The sequence below is a fragment of the Bombus pyrosoma genome, linkage group LG5 (assembly GCF_014825855.1).
Source record: "Bombus pyrosoma isolate SC7728 linkage group LG5, ASM1482585v1, whole genome shotgun sequence".
In the NCBI taxonomy this organism is placed as follows: domain Eukaryota; kingdom Metazoa; phylum Arthropoda; class Insecta; order Hymenoptera; family Apidae; genus Bombus; species Bombus pyrosoma.
Genome location: NC_057774.1, coordinates 11202142 through 11223831, shown reverse-complemented (window position 1 = coordinate 11223831; position 21690 = coordinate 11202142). Strand labels below are relative to the sequence as shown.

Here is a 21690-nt window from a genome sequence, read left to right as displayed (position 1 = left end):
ATCCACCCAAACGGGGTTTCTCTCGCGAAACGCCCAGATATCCCGGGCACGTACTTACATCGCGTCGCCGCGTAGGAGAGCCGCGGAGACTTCCATCCGTCTCCACGAATACACCGAGATTTGCTTGTCGCGGCTTATGAGAATGCATGCACTTCTACCCGCTGAGTGGATCGAGGAGAGCGAAGATCGCGATATCATCTTGCTCTACCTGCTGTGTGTACACATCGATAAGAGTGTCGGAGTGAATATGTATTTTCACTCTGTATGCTGTCGCGGATAATCAACCCCGTGACAACATTTGCGAAGCGTAACCTTTAATTATTCCTCCGCGTTTCTGATTTTATTACTCAAATTCTGGATTCCTTCTGCTTTCGTTATTGGAATTCTGATCCTTCCCTGCTTTTATCGTTTTAGAATTTCGATCTTCTTTAAGGTTGACTTTGTATTTTAAGCGTATTTGTAATATTTATGTAAGGTTTTTTGTAGCTTTGGCACCTTGATAAATGTAATCAAATGATGAAGAATTTAGGGTACCTGATTATTTCTTTATCGTCAGAATGTCTTTCGTTCTTGACATTAGATGCAGAGAATATATAGTTTCAATTTTTTTGCAGGAAACAAATATTAATCGTTACGTTCTCGTGTTACGTCAAAGTATGTTGAAATGAGGAATTATAAGGGTAATTTTTAGCTTCTCCTAATTCTACGACTAACGGGCGAAATGTCGAACTTTATGTCCATTAGAGTTTAACTTTAGAGTGAATTTATTAGAGTTTCACTTTAATTATAAATTACTCATATTAAGTACGTCGTCACTGTTACGCAGAGTATCTCGATTAAAAATTGATTCATACAATGGGAAGCAGTAATTTAAGACTTTCGCAAATCGGTATTACATGATCGTGTTCGTTTGCGAACAACTTTATTTAAGCATCGTTTAACTGACTATTGTTTTCTCTTTCGTTCTCCAAAAAGTTTCACTGTAATTAGTTTGCCCAATTGATAACCTCTCATAATTCCACGTTCACCACTTTTTTTATATCATACATCGGATATTAACAAGTTCTCGTTTATAAATAAATAAACAATCGGTAAAATCGAAGCTAGTCACGATGCTCGGGAAACATTATGATATCATTTCAAATCTGACAATATCCAAAAGCCTCGATTCCGATAACAAGAGATGGAAATAATTCGAACGGGTCTGTTGCTGTCATCGTTCGATAGAATCAATATAGAAGCATCGACTCCGGCTTTGTCGATCGAACACCACGTTTATTTATCCCGACTTGACAGCCTTTTTGCCGCGATATAAAACCATCTATCCCATTTTACTAAAATAGAACCAAGACCGTACCATATCTATAAAACAAAAAGCGAAGGAGGAAAAAAATGTTGAAAAATGTTATCCTTGCGATTCGTTCTTACTGCCTTCGCTTACGGGAAAGAGGAATATACCGAATGCTTCCACGTTTTAAATCGAATAAAATTCAATAAAGATCGAAGGGAAAGGCCGTTTCCACGATTTCCTTCGATATCCTACGATACCTTCCGTACACCGGGGCATGGAATAAAAATGGCCCGGTAAATGGTGTAACATAAGTTACAATTTCACGTGTCCACATGGTTTATTGATTTAAGTTCCTTAAACTCACGGAGCTCGTTGCCTTTCGGATCGGTTTATTTCCGTTGGCAAGAAAGGCATCACCGGGGCCAGATGGCGGTAAGTGTTTTTTCTCCCGTGAATAAAGGCAAGAACACATTTTGCCGCAAGTATGTATATACTCGCTTGAGGAAGAGGTTTTTCGAAGATTATAAGGAGGAACCATCTAACGCGCACGATGGACCGTGAGAGAGGTAGAGGGAAACAGAGAGGGAAAGAGAGATGAGCTATCCACTCTACTTGCAGAGTGTCAACGCGGCAGGTGCTCTCGCGAGATTTGCTTGTCGGGGCTTATGAGCTCGTGCCTTATGAAGGGATATTGATATTATGACTATTGGCATTCTGTGACCGCCTTCGAGATATCCGAAAGAATGCGTAAAACGTGCACGCAACGCGGAAATGCGTTAAAAATGTTATATAAGAAGAACACCTAATGAGATGGGAATACGATAAGATGAAACGAGAAAGTCAGAATTATGCGACTATTCTCTAACAGTGAGAAAAACTTGCCGTTTAGGGTCTCTAGAGTCTCTGTTTCAAGAGATCAATTACTATTTATTGATATTTTATACATAATTTTCCAAACATACCCTATTTTTCTTCGTCCAACGTATTCACTATTACCAACGCATGTATGTATCTTTATTGCGACGATCGGACTAAATTAATAATACAGCTGCTACAACTGTTGCATTTTAAAGTTTGTTTGTCTCAACTGGAATGACTTAAACGGACAACCAAATTGATCTTTATCATTTAAAATAGGGTCACATTTATCTTTGTCATTTAAAACGAGCACGTTTATTATTTATTATGTAGAATAAAAATATTTCCAACTAGGAAGAAACTTCCAAGGTAGATAGACGTACAGGTATATGTTTAACAGCATCGAATATATTAGGTGTATTTCACCTATCAACAACGTATGTTTATCTCGTTAACAAGATCAGAAACTAATTACATTAAAACCTTCGACTACCACACGTTAAATCGAATCGTGATCAGAAATACTTACCAAGATAAATCGAGAAATTTTCCTATGTTCGTCAAACGCATGTGCGCTGACGTTTCCTCGAAACACAAACGAATTCAATTTCCTTGTGAAATGCGAGCACATCGTTGAGCGGTTGATGCGAGCATCGCATAAAGCGTTCGTTTGCTTAATCCGCGACTCGTCGGGTGGCCAATTATTCAAATATAATTGAATACATACATAGAGAATTAAGAGAAGTGGAATGATCCGAGGCGAGCGGTCACGATGATATATATTCGCGAGCGAGCATCGTTATTCGTTTGAACAGCAGCGCTACGACGGGTCTTTCTTGTCCCTAACAACTCGTTTTGCTCTTTTTCGGTGGTTGAAGCACCGACATGCCAGAGAAAAAGAATGCCTCGAAATCGCTGCGATAAAAGTGAAGCGCAATGAGAAAACTGGACCACCTTATGGCGTGTTTCACGTTCTTTCGCCTCGCATTTTATGAAACAATTAAAGTTTTGTAAATGCTGGGTACAAGATAAGTATATACAGTTAAAAAGATTGCTAGTCGAAGAAACGAGTTGAGATTGAAGGTTGTTCTCTATGGTTTCTTCCATCCTAAGTGAAAATTGCAAGAGGACTGCTTCTCAGCCAGAGTAAAACTGAGAATTTTTTATAAATGTAATTAATAATGTGCGTTAACAAAGTTCAAATTTAGAAATTAAAAAGAAAGAATATATAAAAACACATAGATAAACTATACCTCTCAGACTAAGGTAGCAATAAAATTCTTTCGTGATTTGCATATGAAGTTCTCAGGGAACTAATTGATCAACTCCACTAATTGTAAATTTGAGATTAACTTTCTTATAGACATTCTCATGAATAGACTATGGATATTTATAGAAATTCATGTTTTTATGAATACGACTGAAAAAGTAAGACTAAGAGTAACTAACTTTTTGATATTACATTTTATGCATCTTTTTTCCTTTTCTCTCTAAAGAAATAAAAATCTGTCATGTATAAACACACAAACTGCTCTTGGGGAAATCGAAAAAGCCGATAAACGCTGAACTTTCGCTAAAGATAAAGGTATAAATCAAACGGCCACGCGTAAAGGACACTCACAAAGAAAGAATACCTAGAAATATCAGTTTCGTTCAAAAAGATGAAAAAAAAAAAGTAAATGGCCAAAAATGTTGGGAAAGCTGGAAAAAACGTCTTTCTTACACATTCCGAGAATACGTTTCATAAGTCGGAAAACGGACCGTAGGTATCCTGCAGTCTCGTCGCCGGAGTTTATGAGAATGCATGTCATTGTCCCCATTGTGCAACTCATAGATCACAGCGGGAGCACGAACGACGAGATCTTCGAAATGCTCGTAAGAAGGCAGGAACATCCTCTACGCATGATCTCCCATTGTTGTAACTGTGACTGTCTCCTTCTGATTACCCACATTGAAACTGTACGAATGGAAATACTCTTTCTATCGCTTAGACCGATTGCTCGGTGTCCATCAAAAGTTTACGACACCGTGTTACTATCGGTAGAGGATGGAAGTGATATCGATGAAACATTCGAAGATTGATGCTCAATTAAACGAAAGACAACCGAAAAACGAAAGAGAAGTTCCGAGAAGGAACTGAAAGATCGTGAAATTGTAGCTAAATGTAGCAAGGCGTACAAAGTAATTCACTTAATTTGTACTTACATATTATACCACGTGTAGAACAAATTCGAGGATAAAATTTCGCCTAATTCACCAATGACAAGTTCGATGACAAAAAATTAAGATCAAGATATGTATTTCGTTGACTATTAGACTCTTTGTTGTTACATTTTTGCTTGCTTGTCCGGATTACTTGATAATTTTATTCGTTGAATCATTGTTATCAATATTAATTTAATAGTCAAATTATCGTTTTGCCGAGTAAAATATATCTCTGTATAAAAATAAAATTCCCCATTAAGTCATCCTACCAAGCTTAGAGCTCTTTCAGGGACGATAATTGTTCTCTTTCCCTGTATCGATTTCAGAACTCGAAATGAGCATTACTAATAATCACCGCTAATCCCCGATTCTTATAAAAGATACAATTAATCAACACGCGTGTTCTATAGGAATAAACCTGGCTCACCAATCCGGTATCCTGATCAGAATATTTCATCAAGACTAATGATCCCGTCGACGATCCATCTACTCTCATTTTTGTCCTAATGAGCAAATGTGATCTCTCTGTCGTGCTTGGTTGATCGAAACCAACCTAATCCGACAATCGAGGGGAGAAAATACAGCGTTGATCGGTGGTTACCGATGGATAGGCGCCTAGGCCGATCGGTTGATTGGCTCGAATACTCTTATATACGTTTCACGGTACCAGCCTAATACGCTTAAACTGATCCCGGCTATGTAGACAGAGGTATTACCACTATGGTGCAACGATCAAGCGACACGCACTGGTTCTCTCAACTGCCATGGTAGAAAGATGACACTGTTCTACTATTCACGAGTTACGCGTGATGAAGTTTCGCAACGCAGAAAACATCGAGAAAATGTCGTTCAAGATTGTTTCGGCTGACGCGATCATCTCCATCCAAGAATTGAACGGTTCGAGATACGCAGCTAATTTACCTTGTTCCGCTTGTTTAGTGTGTTAACTGGCTCTGCGTTTTTATAATCAGAAGATTCTTCGGACGTCAAGTTAAATATTTATCATGCCGAGGTAAGACAGAGGTAAGACCAACGTGCGAAACAATGACGAGTACCGACAGATAACTTTGTACAGAATTCGCAGACTCGAACGATTCAAGACTGCGCTGGGAGTTCGAGAACGAAGAAATGGGCGATAGGACGCCGTCTCAATTCTATACGCATCTGGGGAAGCTCGCTCCCTCGTCAGCCTCCGACGACTTAGTGCTGGTGACCTGGAAGAAACACCTCCCAGCGAATACTCAATATATACTAACTGCGCTGAGGATAACGGAGACGAACGCCCTGATCAAGGTGGTCGACAACATCCACGGAAGGCACCTGGAAGCCGGAAGCATCCGAATCGCAACAGTCCGGCCTCTGTTACTTCCACGCGACGTCCCAGGGCCGCGCGAAGGAGTGTCGTTCCCCAGGCACCTGGAATCAGAAACGAGACCTACCACTACGACGAACACGAAAAGGCGGACGTTAACACGCCTTTCATCGGCGTGGGCATCACCCCTGCGCGTCATACAAGGAAGAACGGAGACCTACGACACCGCAGCGAGATCGTCTGTTGAACGCCTGCATCGTACCGACAGGTATCCACCGCCGCATATCGAAGACGTCGCGCAACATCTGCACGGGTTTGATAACAAGCGGTCGACGCTTTACCCCGCATGGAAACGACAAACCCGCGGATGCCGAACTTTCGCAACCGCACACGAAAACGACGAGCGAAGTCGTACGACCGTATGTAAAACAAAAAAAACTTTGTGAACCAATTTCAAATAAAAAGAAAACGTTATCACTGGTAGGAGGGTGATGTAGCGGCACATGAGCTAGAAGACAATTCAAAATCATGTTGTTGTTTTTAACTTTTAAATTACTCTCCTGTGAAAACCAGGTGTGACGTTTGATCTATGATTTATCGTATCCAAAATATTGGCAATTAGATTTAACGAGTTAACTCGGCTTGCCGCGCAAACACACGAACATTAACATTAACGTGAATATCGCTCAAAAGTAATTTGGCCTTTTCCTTTACTCGTTATGTAAAAGTTATACGAGCTGTGCAACGAAGTGGGATGAATCGTTTTTAAAACGAGAGCTTTATTTCTTCGCGACGATGCCGAGGCAATTTTGTTTTCCGTTTTGGTTTCGCATGAATTCGCGTACATAATTAAAAGATTCGGTTGGTCCGGTCGTTGCCAACGAAAAATCCAGCGGGGGAAAGATGAATATTTGACGAGGTGAAAGCGAAAGAACGTGAAAAATAGAAGCTGCCGTGCAGGTTTGACGATTTGGAAGTGTCCGAAACGCTAATGTTTCGTTTGATCGACCGTTTTTCGGTTTTTGCTACGCGTTAGAAGAGAGACGTTTGAAATCATAAAGCATTGAAACGCGCGTTTCGTCCCGTTTGTATTGAATAACGCAAGCTGGAAAGATTACTGGGTCAATTAACGGTTACACTCGTCAGGAAGGAAATTGCAGTACCACAGGAAATAGGCAAAACTGCTTGTAACGCGAAACTCATTTCATAAGGCGAGCAATCTTGATGGCGGGATCTGGGTTGTGGCACATGGCTTAGCTATTTTGCATTTATACTGCAGTCTATTGATAATTTTTGCTGCACTGCAGATTTTCAGTTGTTTCAGTTGCTCGGAGAATGTAAGTTTTAATTAATAGGTTGAATATAATAAATTAAATCAAGATTTTGAAGATTTCACGGTTAATAAAGTTACTTATGACTTTATTTATTGCCACGGTACGTTTCCGTGATATGGAAAATTATATTATAATGATACGAATGACACGTATACAAGCAGCATTAGAACGAATTCTTTTCTTATCAACGTATTTCACGCTGTGGAAACCAAAATAGTCGCCAGAGGTGAAATTTTCATTGAGTAAGTAAGACGTTTTTTGATTGTGTAGTCGAACGAAACGCGTACAAAGGGATATCGAAGTATCAAGAATTCAACACCATCTCGGAATTTATCTATAAGTAAGTATTCTATTAATATCTTGCATTGCGAGATACAGAACTTGTCACTAAAGATTATTGATTGAAAATTAACGAATTTTCGAAAGAATAAACAAGATTTTTAATAGATAAGATTTAGAATAATCGTGTAATTATTTTCCAAATAGTCTATATTGAATTCTTTGCCCTTCTTCACACTATCAAATGGTTGAACAAAAGGAATAAATATCAGAGACCATGTATCAAGATTCCCGTCTGTTCTTCCGAATCACATAAAATGCAGTACTAACAGTACGTGATGCGATAGATGTTCGTTAGTTAGATTTTTCTAAGCCACGTTGTTAATTTTCTGAATTGAGAGCGTCGACCGAAAGAGCTAATTAAGCTTTACGTCTACTTAACCTTACGAGATATGGATACCCTAGAGTTCTAGAGGATGCTTATGACTCTGAACTTACTTCACGGAGAACTTATTTCTAGACCAAAAGAAAATCCCAAGTTTCATCCCTAGATATCCGCTAAATATTTCATAGGTCTTGCTTGCACGTTCTCCGATGTATTGTATGCTGTATGACTTGTCGATGTTGATGATAAACCAACGAGAAAAGACAGAAAAAAATTTCAAGAGAGATGAATCCCGTCTCTAAACAGTTTCAAAATTTAAAAATAAATATTATTACGAATATAGTGAACTATCTTTTCTAAAACAGAAGATAACGACCATGACACAATATCTTTATATTTGGCTAAGGAAATAAGTAAATAAATGAAATCTCTCTCTCTCTCTCTTTCTCACCATTGTGGATAATACAAATGATTTCAATAGAGGTTATATCGTTTTGTTAAATTAATTTATGAAATTAATTTCGAGTTCACCTTAGGTTAATCGTTTTAGTATCATAGTTGCAGGCTATCGAAACACGTTTGATGAAAATAGTGCATGTTTAGATCATAACAATACTAAGGAGTATAAGGTAAGGAGTAAGGTAAACGTAGAACGTCAGTGTTTGCTAGATCACTATTTTCCTATACTTATCAATTTATGGTGGCTTTTAAATAGTTCACTTAACGGATTACTACGTTAGAGAACCCTGATCCATCTCTCCTAAATTGGTTAGTTGGGAATTTACCAACAAATACCACGAAATCCCTATATTTAACAAGAATCTTCCATTCGCTCTGAATTAAGATCTACGAAAACCTAACCGCAATCTACTCGCCCCAAAATATCCGCAAAATTTCAACATACAAGAAACTATATCCAATATCCACCTTCTACATACGTAATCCTAAACTTTCGCATTCAAGTCACCTTCTAATACAACTTCAGGAACGAGCAGACAAAGTCTGTAATCCAAACACTACATCCTTCAACGATTCTGCCGGCGAGAAAAATAATCGGGCAGTTGAGATCACCGCGTGTCAGCACGCAAGAATTCCGTAGATTCCACGAAGGTACGTGTCGGCTCGTACGACGCTCGAACAAATCCGGTTAAGAGGCTCAACCGGGTTTGATTCGGTGGTTACACTAATGCGTTTAGCGAGCTGCGTACCGCAGTCGCCCTCCTTTATCGTTAAACAATCTTCACGAATATCGTCGGTGCAAATATCACCAGCCAATCCTCCCGCTCTTCGTTTCGGTTGAAGATTCCGTTTCAGCGGCGCGAGTTTCCTTCTGCTCCGGATAGAAGGAAATACGAGGGCGACTGTTATTGGAGGATCTTCGTCCCTCTCGCCCCGTTTCAACCCTGTGTGCACCGTGAATCCGTCTTTGTTCCTCCGTTTCCGTGTCTCCTCTTTCACGCGCCCTATCCATCCAAGTTACTCCCTTGCACCCAACCCCCTTCTCACGCTATTCCGCTCTCTGTCTTTGTTCCACGATCTCGATTACCGATTTCTCGCTTTCATGTTTCCCTCTGTTTCTCTCGTTCCAATCTGTGCCCCATATCCTCCGTTTCTCGCGGCGTTATCGGTGCCGTTGGTCTTTACCTACGTCTATCAGCCGCCCCTCTCTCTCTGTCTTCCCTCGCAATTCAACGGAGGAATCGGTGGCTCAGTCACTGTTCCACTCGAAGGATTAAGTGTATATCAGATGATTCGAGATTCCGTGGAATTGAATGTGCCAATGGCGGTTGACGGATTATCATGGGGAATCGGGAATTTTCTTAGGGAATTCCGATTAATACGAGGACTGGTTGCTGAAGATTTGTGGTAATTCTCGTGGAATAATTTAACCCTTCAGGTAGCGTGGGATTCTGGTTGTTTTGTTTATCAAATTTGATAGCGCTTGTTAATCTTGATTATTCGGCCGTTTAAGAGGATTCAAGGATGAGGAAAATCTTGATGGATATTATATTCATCGAAGGTAAAACGCTATACTTGACGTAACGATTATTATGTACAAAAACAATTGGTAATCCGAGTAAAGATCTAACGTGGTATTTTATCATCAATATCGCGAATAGTTTAACGACGAAGATTAACGACCGTCGTTAAATTTGATGAATGAAACTTACATATACGTGATGGTTTACGTTACCTACTGCCATCGTCTTCTGTACTACTTGTAGGAAGTAAACTGTCGGACATGTGTCATTGGATTTGAGGATTACTATGCTCCCTGCGACGGTTACTACGCGTATAGTACGCGTCACTTAGGTCGCTTTATATTCACGTAGAGAAGTTTGTTAGATTTTTGAGATATTTTGCTTGCTTTATAAATCAGAACGGATTTCCAATTCATTTTTCTAATCAGTACAAACGTGACTATCGAACGACGTGTCTTATTTTTTCTAAGAGTATAGGAAGCATTGTTTCGATGGTGGTCAAACGATGGATACCAGAAATACAATTTTGAATCGTTCTACCGGGAACAATGACTCGCTGAATACGAATCGGGTCTTTAACGATCACATACGTACGCGCAAAAATTTTTAGATTCGACGATAGATATATCAAATTGAATAAATTTAAAATATATAGAGGGAGAATTACGGAGCGTGAAACGTTTACGCAATACGCGAACTGCGAAGGGTGAGGAATAACAGAGAAATATCAAGATCGGTGGCGCGAGGCTACAATATAATCAAGCGTATATTTTTCCTGATTTTTTTTACTTTCTCGGCCTTTTTACATACTATTATCCCGCGCGTTTTCATGAATATTTTCGCCAGAATAAACACTGTTTCAATGCGGGCATATAAACGATCTAGTTTTGCTTTATCAGGGATCGCGAGCGTGAACGAGCGACGAAAATTATGTATAGAATAGTTGCATCCCTCTTACTTTTTTCGAAATCTAGCCACGAAGATTTTGTAATTGCTGGAATTATCAAGATGTTTCACTAAATAGAGAAATATCGAAAGTATTGTTAAATATTGAAAGAGAGGATATAAAATTGCAAATTTTCTTTTATGAAATTTGGAGTCTTTAACAAATCTTGCAAAGAACATCGATATATTAATTGATAACGTGAGAAATCTAGAGGATATAGAAATAATTATTTTCTAAACTGTTAGTTTGAATCCTTTGACATTTTATCACACTGCCTGAAGATTAATATGTATATAATAAACATGTCTTAACATATGATGCCTTAACATATGTATAAACGTATAAAATCGTTCTGACATATGCTTGAATGTAATTGATTATTGCATTTATATTTGTTTTCATATATATATATATATATATATTTTAAACTTATTCGTATGTTCCTCTTACCTGTTTGTGCAATATACGTATACGCAGACTCTACACGTAGATTTAACAAAGTTACTATGATTCCCTAGACTTGTTTGGAATAAGATAGTCATCAAATCATGACGTATATTAGCCTCAATCACGAGGAACTTAGCTTTACAAAATAATTTGTGTACGAAACATAACATGTAATATACGGTATAATGCGATCGTTCGGTGGAGAATGTATTAGATCAACGCAGAAATTGTGTTCTGTGGTAAACAGGAAGCAGGAATTCCCCCATAGAAAACTTTCCGAAGCTTACTACCTCCTATTCCTTATAGTTTGCATACATTTGTAAAGATAAATGTTTAACGTCGAGATTATGCATTTCTAACAAACAAGAGTCGTTATGATATATTAGGATTTATCGATCGTTTTTGGTCGAAAATTCTTTTCACCTAATCATTTAAAAAGGAAATGTTTCTTTTTATTAAGTTTTACCGATAGGAAAAATATTAATATGGAATAGTACTTAAAACTTTAACAATGTCTATTTTCGTTTATGGACACATCGTAATTATAAATTTATCGACTATGAGAGAAACCAAAACTGTATATTTTTCCAAAATCACGTCAATCCTAAATGTAATAGATCCGATGTTTCTTTCAGAAATGAAACAAATGCTAATAACGCTTATTAACAATTTAATTTTAGTACACTCTACAGGAAATGTTAAACATTTGTTTCTATCATATCGCCTGCTTCATCTAACGATCAAACCCAATTGATCTAACAATGAAACCCTGACATATATCAGCCTTACCGACCCTTAAATCACCGATCAAGGATTAACTTCAAGAAGTACAAGAACCTTAAATCAAATCACCATCGAGACACAAACCACATAATCCAACCCAAGTGACCGGTCGTTTTTATCGCTCCGTGGACGATGTTCCATGAATCGGCGAACTTTCTGGCTCATTAGACTCAGGGAGGAATCTGATTCGACTGCCTTAACCTGTCACCCCTGTTCGTTTCACCTCTTCCTTTAACCAAACCGATTTCACCGCGATTCGGTTCAGATGTAGACGAGCGATTGTCTTCTCGAAGCGAGTCTCCTTTAACAAGGCTGAGTCACCGTCCCACTCGAAGGATTAAGCGAGTATCAGATGATACGAGATTCCGTAGAATTGAATGTGCCAGCGGCTGTTGCCTAGGCACGACGATATACCAGAGGATTATTCCGTTATTTTATCGGAGACTCAGGATCGAAATTTATTAGGGGTTGAGGACTGGAAAAAGAAGAGGAGAGGAGTAAGAAGGGTTGCAGTATTAGGCGTGTATATTTCGACTATGCGTGGATTCCACATGATGGATTGTGAAATGACTCCTTTTAATTGTATGTTTGTAATTTTTATGTTACCAGTGGCTATATAGTGACCTGAGTTTGTACGCAGGATGGAATATAAAATTTCCTGTCTTTAACTCATTGTTACGACTACAGATCTTAATAGCTTTATATTTCATATTTTAAATTTTACGGAATTTATACCGAATATGGTATATAAATAACATGCAATTACGATATGTAATATCGTAAAATACAAACTGTACATTATTCGAAAAAAGTGTTTCGGACAGAACTAGTCCTATTTCTAGAGGAACAACTGGCGATGAGCGCAGATCTTATCTAGGTAGATGCACCTCCAAGACTTGAGGGAGGTCTTTACAAAACAAAAAAAGAATCTCGCAAGAGTATCGATTATTCAGGATCGAGGTATCCCAGTTTCAACCAACGTGCTCCCATGTCTCTCGAGGATTCTCCCGGCTCCCGGTCCAACAGTAACCTCGCAGTCATTGCCTCTCCTGGGGAAGGGTCGATGTTCATCGGGCATCCTGACCGTCTCAACATAGTATGTTGGGCCACACGGTGTTTCGGCACTCGGTCCGCTTGGTCGCGCACGCCTGGCAGGCGGATCTTCCTAGCCTATGGTGCCATTCTCGCCAACTTCCTTGGCAACAACCGAATCGAGTTGAGGCTTTGGTGGGTTTCTATCCCCCGGCCGATTAAAAAGACGGTGTAACCCGTCGCGGTTTGTTGCGAAAGAATAGCTCTGTGCCAAAAGCTAGCACTTTCAAAATTTGCTAGCACGGCGACGAGCATGCTTGGTCTCAAACTCATCGCCTTCGGGCGGTACGCCATGGGCTGCGCCATCATCTCCCAATTCGGCGTTTCGGTTATTTTGGGCTATCCTTCTATGCGGACCCAAATGATAGTAAGCGTCTCGACACGCACCACCCTGACACGAATCCCTTCTCGGAACCGATCGTTAGTACGTTGCAAGATCTCCGCTTTCCACAAGTCTGGTCAAAAATTTCGAACGTCAATGTTTGGCTGTGCTGATTCGCCTAGTCACTACTCGAGGTGAGACGACGCTCTGGATTTGCCGAAACTCGGACCGCCCTTATATAGAGGGCGAATGTCATCATATATTGCGAATAATAGTGGGACTATAGTGGCGTACTCTACTGAACTGTGGCAACTGAAGCAACTGTGGTATTGAAGCAACTGCTACGTATCATAAGTAAAATATCCAAAATGTCCAGTCAGCGTATCAACAATTTCTTCCTTGATTTGTTAAAGACACCAAGTGAAACTATAGTATAAATCTAACACACCGAATAAAATCACTGCATAGCCTCCAGCGATGCAAGAATCAAAAACGCGATAGAAAGCGGGCGTTCATCATCCAACACGTGGGGTCCACGCATTCGTATTCAATAATTCGGTCCCAATGGCAAAGTGATTAAAACTGTCCGCAGCCGACAATCCCGAACACGTCGTCCCATGTAATTACCGGTCTACTATAAATCATTCCACTCGCGTCAGCGGTCTTTCACTCGTTAAACACACAAACCGTGCCCCCGTGGAAGGGGTCCAGGTCGAGGGAACCCAATCGCCCTTACCAATAATCACGCGCAATCTTATGCCTCCGTGTTCCTTCACGAAAAAACCACCGGTTTTCTCTTCGCCAAGAAGGATCGGCACCGTTGCCCATCTTTTTGCTTCTCGAATGCCCGGAAGATGTACGGGGCGTGTAACACCTATCGTATCGACGTGAACCTCGTTCCCCGTAGACTAGGTCTCGAACACGCAATTCTTGGTTACGTTAATCTGCCGCTGGACCCTTCGGAAACCGGTCTAACGACCACGCGTAAACATAATTGTCGGATGATTGGCGGGCAACGAGGTGTTTCAAGGGAGTTGCACGGTTGTTTAGAATTCAGGCTATCTTTCTTCCTGCGTATTATAGCATGTTAGATTGGCTCGTGCGTTATCTTTATGCAGTCGGTCGAACGAAATTCGACTGTCGAGATATGCACGCCCACTTTTTCGCCTGCAATGAGCGCTTAGCAAAACCCCCTACGCTGCGTCACAATAATGTATCTAAAACATTCTAAAATATTATATATATATATATATAATATTTTATATATAATATATAATATATATAATATATATATATTAGCAATTAAGCAATTTTTATCGCCGATATATACATTGCAATTGTAGATATATACATTGAAATAAGTGAGATATACAAAATATGCGAAAGATGCCCAACGAATATACTGATGTTCCTTTCGGATTAGTGTCCCATTAAGAAGTCGAGTAAATGAGATTTGAATGAAAATATCTAGGCCATTATTATTTATATAATACAAAGACTTCCCCAAAAAACCACATAGGAACGGATATATTAACTGTACAAAGAGATAAAAGAAAATTCCTCTACTCGTGATAAAATAAAAAAAAGAAAGCAATATCAAATAAAAGCGGGAGGGAAGACTGAAGCAGATAAAAACTAGAATATTCGCATCGTTAACACATACGGTGGCCGTTATACTATATCTTCTCTATCGATATCTTCGCACAATAGCAAAACGATCGTAACTATCCAAGTTTAGCCAAGAATATTCAACAGCCGCGAATATTCGTTGCCTGCGCGAGAAAAAGAGCAGAAAGGAAGAATTGTTTACGCGTTCCGAATTTTCACGTAGGGAAAAGGAATGAAGGCGGTGGTACGTGTATCCGCGATATGGATGTCGCATTCTCGAAAGATAGCGAGATCATGGAAGCGAGACCAGAAGAATGGGGTTCGAAAATAGTGTCGCGGATCTGTTTTCGTGTGAAACTAGCTGGCTCGGCAGATGCGTTCGCCCTCGTAGCGTCGGTGAATATGGGCCGCGTGATAAGAAACGTGCTTCGATTTAATACCGGAAAGATTGTGCGATTTCCACAGAAATCAGCCAACTGGCCGATTCCGATATCATGTTTTACCGCCATTGGTTTCTCCTACTATGTAAGTCAAAGTCTTGACCGAAGAACTCAGGGAAAACAAGCTCCGTTTTACTCGTAATTCCAAGTCGTAATTTTCCTTCCTTTTCCTATCGGAACTAGGGAATATATTTGTTCCTCTTCGATCGTTAAATGAAAATTTTGAAAGATTCTAACTGCTTCGTAAACGTATAATTCGCGTGAAAAATGTTTCATGCTATATAAACTAGTAGCGATACCCCATTATGAACTATACATATACATATAACCTGTACATGAGAGCTACGGTATATCACTCACCAAGGCCCAGGTGTCAATTAAAATATGTCACGGAAAGCGTTGAAACAGTGAATCTGCCAAACACGTGGACAGTGTAATTGTACCAGTGACCAGGCTATTGACCAACGCATGGGTAAACGATTTTTTTATTTCTCCCTCCCTCTCTGTTGTCCCCTCTGTCCCATTGTCTGTGTGTATATACGGATCGTTTCATTGTTTCGAACACGGAAAAGTGAAAACCGAACCGCGGTCCTACTAACTATATTTCCACGGCACGCTTTTGCGATTTGGGATCGCTCCATGGTCAGGTGACGAAATAAAATTGTCCGCGATATTCGCATTACCGTGACAATTGGCTTTTCACCGTTCTGCCTTTGTCCAACCCGTTCGACGTTCTCCTGTTCGTTTCGGCGTAACGCGATCGGGGAAAAAAGCTAATTGTCGCGGCCGATAATTCAGGCCGCATCGGCCGACGAGTAAAAAGGAATTAATTTCTCCTAATTAACGGGACGATACTGGGGAAATACCCTACGACCGCCGCTGGCTCGTCGAACGGTTTATTAATCCGTTTTTGCTCGTTATCCCGCTGCCACCGTAGGATACTTAATGCCACGTAAATAAGGGAGTCGTCTCTTTATCGGACCTTCCTGTTACGATTCTTTTGGCATTCCAACGTTTGCAAACCAGCTCGGAGAGTGGAGTGAGATCCGTACGAATGTTAAGAGCGCATTAAAAGAAAGATTGGAATGAAATTTTTGGCTAAGTATAAGTAAGTGGAGTATAGTGTTTAAGTACATAAGTGTAAATTTAGAAGCATAATTGTGATTCAGATTTAGAAGCATATTTTTGGCTAAGTAGATATAATAACATTTTAATATTAACAGCATGACGTAGTCTTTACGAAATTGTACGTTTATGATATTTTATGATTTTTGTATATCTTGTTATGAAAGCTGTATTTAATGATTTTGAACTTTGTATAAGTAATGTTACCAAATGTTACCACAAATCAAAGTATAAGATTCCTATCGAATCAAGAGAATCAAAATGAATGATACTTTTGCTTTATACATATTTATTCCTCACTCCTGGCACTCACTCTCTCCATTATGATTTTTCGTTCATATAGAACGAGTTCACGCTTAAATAAGCGGCTTCAACGAGCACGGTTACATTTAATCGGGTACTGACTAAAATTTGGGTCAAATAAATGGAGTTTATATAAACTGAGTTTTACCGTAGCTTATGGATGAACATAGTCGATCTAGAAAGTCGTATCTACGTTCTAACAATCATTTTGGTCAAAATAGATGAGTATCCGATGATTTATGATCGAGGGTGTACATAATTTACCGAAAACCGAAATCCCCAAAATACACCATTTTAGATCTTTAAAAATTACTCATTCCGACTACTTTAATAATTCTAGTATCAAATCTGTCAGTGTTTCGATCGCTGTAATAATTCTAATATCTATCCATTCGGCACCGCTTTATCAAAATTTAGAAATCGAAGAACACCTTACTCGAACCTACCAATCGCTTAAAACAGAAAAGACCCTCGTTCGATTCGAACAGTCGTCGCACCGGAAACGACAAACCGATAATTCCACGTTTCTTTCTTCCAATTCTTCTAGATTTGCAGCATCACGTCGTACCACGATCGAGAGACGCCAGGGAAGAAATTTAACGAAACGCATGAAAAGGGCCGACCGCTCGTGGGACAGTCGCGAAAGGATTTAAAGGGGAATCGTCCCGGGACAGAAATCACCGGACAACCGACTCATGAGAACAAAAAGAAAGAAAAAGAAAAGGAGCAAAGGAAAGACCGATCCTTTCTACCGTGCGCTAGAGATCGAGCCTACCGATAAACGGGATCTTAGTAATGTAGCTGTCAGATCGTTTAATTAAGGAATCTTAAGAGTATCGCTAGCTGCTCGATCCAAGTGATAGGCTGACGTTAGGGGACCCGTTGAGCGACCTTGTACAGCGTACGAAGAACGAGCCAAAGGGGAATTATGTCCGATTCCCCTTTATTATTCCCCGTCCCACTCGATCGCCTTTCGATCGCCTTTCGATCGCCTTTCGGTCGTCTTTCGATCGCCGATGGTAATACATTCCACTTAACCTCGACGATTAAAGACGCGTGCATAGCGCATACGTGTGCCATTCCGTGCACTCTTCGAATCGCTGGCATGTTTGAGACTTGCTTTTGATTTCAGATTGTACGAGAAGATTGCATGGGCGAGGAGATTGAAATGGAGATAACTGAGGTAACAGGCGGACATAAAGACGGAGTATACCGAATAGATTCTTCGGGGATACTTAATTCCGACTGATTCCATGGGGGAATTTGTTTTGGATCCTACGTATTATTCTGTCATTCTGGCGTGCAGGATTCTGCTCGAAGCTCGGAGGTAAGGAGGAAAGTTGCGTTGAAATATTTGATTAATGTGCAGAAACTGTGATCACTCGAGTATATGCATGCACACGCACACTCACACGCACACGCACGCACACGCACGTACACGCATAGATCAAGCTAATATTTTCGTAGAATTTGCAAAGGAATGGCAAAGAGAATCATCTACATATATTTCCGCTTCTGAAAACACAATCGAACATACATTTTCTGGCATTATTACCGGCAGGATACTATTAATTCTGATGAAACGTATCGTTGGCTAAGATCGGTTGGTAGAATATTTGTTGCGCGCGCAAGATGATTGATAGTCGAAGGAGAATCGAGGCGACGCGACGTTTCAAGACTAATGATCTCTTTCGACGTTCTTCGAAAGAGTTATTTTTGCGAGCTTACTTTCGCTTATCGCGACCACCGCCCTCCCGGGTTTCGCAGAGCTTGTTTAATAATGAAACTGCTACTTTATGCGGAATACATCGTGGAAACTGCATGCTGCCAAGCTTAATCAAAATTCTATCGCTCCAGGCATTCGTAAACTTTCCCAAAGCAGAATAATCCGGTCTCCCTGCTCGTTTTTCTGAATTTCCGATCCCTTCGGCGGGGGTATTATACCTACACACGTTAATTTATGTAATGGAAATATTTCCGGACTGTTTCACTTAAAACAATTCCCAAATGGATCTCTTTCTATTTTCTTATAAAATATATGTAATTACACATGTGAGGTGGATTTAATACAAGTATTAGATATCATAAAAGAGATACATTTCTTCGAAGATATTAAGCATTTTTTAAAATGCTTTTGTTGATATTTCATATTGCCTGTTTTCCAGCAAGAGACGGAGTTCTAAGTCGCTGTACAATTATTTTCTATAAAAAGCGCACACGTTAGGGATACGATGTAAAATGTTTCAGCTGGTCAACATTTTTGGCCAGATAATAAATATGTCTTTCTTTCTCCCCTCCGAAAAGAATACTCACCTAGTAAATATAATGCGTTTTCTAAAAAAAAAAAAAAAAAAGAAAAACAGTTAAATTGCACGCTTGGTAAATATAACATAAACTATATATCATCCTCTATGCCACATCTCTCATTATTCCTCTAAAAAATCACGTACCTACAAATTAAAAAATATGTAAACATCATGCAAGAAATTATATTTCTTTATGAATGTTCGAAATAAACATTCGTTTAGTAAATATGATGCAAAAAGTTCTGTTTTGATAAATTTTGTTAAATCAATTAAAAACATTTCTGATAAATATAATGCAAAAACTTAAAACAAAAAATATATACATAAATAGGAACTAAAATAATATAAAACTCGCTACATTACACGCTACAAAAAATATCTTTCTTTTCGTTTATATATCTCTTTCCGTTTCTCCAAAAAGAAGCACAGATTAATAGAATGTAAAAAAATTTACATCTCCATATTTCCCTCGCTTTCAAATAAAAAACGCGAATTTTTCGGCGATCGAAAAAAGAACATTTTAAAAGGTAAACAGAATCGCATACCTTCGTCGCTTATTATTTCACAGGGACAAAGTACATTTCGACGTTATCGGCGCGGCGTTATCGTGGTGCAGCCGCGATTCCTAGCGTAATAAATTTCGCGAGGTCCGCTGTAACGAGATAAACGGCAACTTATCTTCGTCGTGGAAGATAACTGGACGTAGTTCGAAACGGCAGGGACGTTAATATGTTCTCCCCGGAGCGAGACCTTAAGGTAAGACAGGTGGTAATATGCTAATCGACCCGCTCTCCCTAAACCTGTTCAAGGCTATCGCGTGAAACTGATAAACCGATACGGAACTCGAATGCTAACGATTCGATCGAGCGGAACAAGACAGCCGCCACAGAGAAAGTTAAAGCCTCGTTCAAATTAGTCAAGTTACCTGAACTCAAGCTCTTCCAGTTGATCTATTTTTCGGTAGGTATCTACTCGAGGTCAGGTTACTCGAATTCGAAAGATTCCAAGTCAAATGACTCGACTTGCATTGATATTGATATTGATATTGGATATTATATTGATATTGGATTTGTATCAACACAACTTTCAAGTAATTTGTCTACACATTTGTATTCATAAAAAATCGAGTATCTTTACTTGAAATCTCTGTAATTCGAGTGATTTGATTTTAATTGGACGTCTAAAATTTATAGAACCAATATGAGCAAACATGAAATTGGAAACATTATCGTTTATGGTTTATCTTGTATTTAATTTATGTAATTATACTGTTTCATCCAGCTGGCAAGTGTTGCTTCTTTTTAATCGGATAAAATAAAAACTTTCATAATTTCGCTTAAAATTTGAACGCTTTTTCAGATCAAGTAAAATAGCAAACGTTCATTAGTAAAAACAATTTAAAGTCACTTGAACGCTAATACCTAGAAACCGAACGAATAAAATAAACTGATAATAGATAAACTCGCGATAATAAAGATTCAAGATGAATTCAAATCGCTTAAATTCGGTTAACTGGTCTGGTCTGAATGGAATTTTACAACACGAAAATCTCTCTACCAACTCAACCAGTTACGGGCGATCGTAAAAACGATAGAAGATGAATATTTTCTGCGCGTAAAAATACAGCGTGGAATAACGATAAGCCATCGCGGCGTGAACGTTTACGATTAAAAATCAAAGTAGAGCGGTCATTTTCCGACGATCTAGATAGCCCGATAATACGTAGTAATGATAGACCTCGCTGGCGCGAAGACGTTCGTCGGTGGTGAAGCTGTAACTTCGATTTTCGATAAAAAATATTGGCTGGTCCAAGAGTGGAAACAAAACACGTAGATCTCTATCGTTTAATTCGAAGCTTCCTTCGTGGGTAGATTATCTTTGTACATACATGTTCGAAAGTAAACTGTACATAGTGGTTTTGGTTTAACACCAGCGATAAGCGGGTTGGAATGTTAAATGGATCGGTGTAAATGTTTCACGCCGTTTCGGGGGCGTAAAGCCGCGGTATGTGTGGTTTCTGATATATTTAGTCGATTTGAAAAAGCAACGTTCACCTATTAAATTCCGTACATTTAACATTATCCTACAGAAGTCGATTAAAGAGAAATTGAAGATTTTACCTCGTAAATTTTCAAAAACCGATACATGTTCTACAACAAACGTCGCATAACCCAATTGCTAAATTTCTTTTAAAGACTCGTTTTAATTCCGTTCAAGCAACGTTCCGGTCTAAAATCCAAACAGTGTTCTCGAAATCGATAACACTTTCTCTCCTAAAGATTTCACCTAGGACCTAAGCCCTAAAGGCACGCTCTTCCAAAGCTGACTTTGAAGACAATACAGAGCCCAGTTACCCGAACTGTAATCGCATCGATGATTCCATGGAATAACCCATAATTCACAGCTTGATCGCTTGGGGCTGACAGCTATTATCCTTTGTAATGAGTCGCGCGTAAAGCAGATTGTCAGTTTGCGTCCCATCGATTCCGTCACTGGTAACTCTAACCAGTAAGTGAAACGTTTCCACGACAGTGACATCTTCAAGATAATTATCAGCGTATCCATCGATTCTACGGTTGGTCGGTCTATTTAACACCGATATAGCCGTGAGATCGGTCAATTAAGGAACCTCAGGTGTGTTGGTCGAAGTTTGACGAATAGAAGAGAAAAAA

The 21690-nt window shown here is 39.4% G+C and overlaps 1 protein-coding gene across 2 annotated transcripts in view; it reads right to left on the bottom strand.

Moving 5' to 3' along the window:
• Positions 1 to 21690, bottom strand: part of LOC122567758 (hemicentin-2-like) — a 504101-nt gene that overhangs the window by 460881 nt on the left and 21530 nt on the right. Inside the window, exon 1 of one of the 2 annotated variants that reach the window (XM_043726709.1) lies at positions 5611 to 5741. The exons of the other annotated variant lie outside the window; for it this stretch is intronic. The gene's annotated coding sequence lies outside the window, so the exon portion shown is untranslated. Of the gene's footprint in view, positions 1 to 5610; positions 5742 to 21690 lie in introns of those variants that run through there. 2 annotated transcript variants of the gene reach the window in all.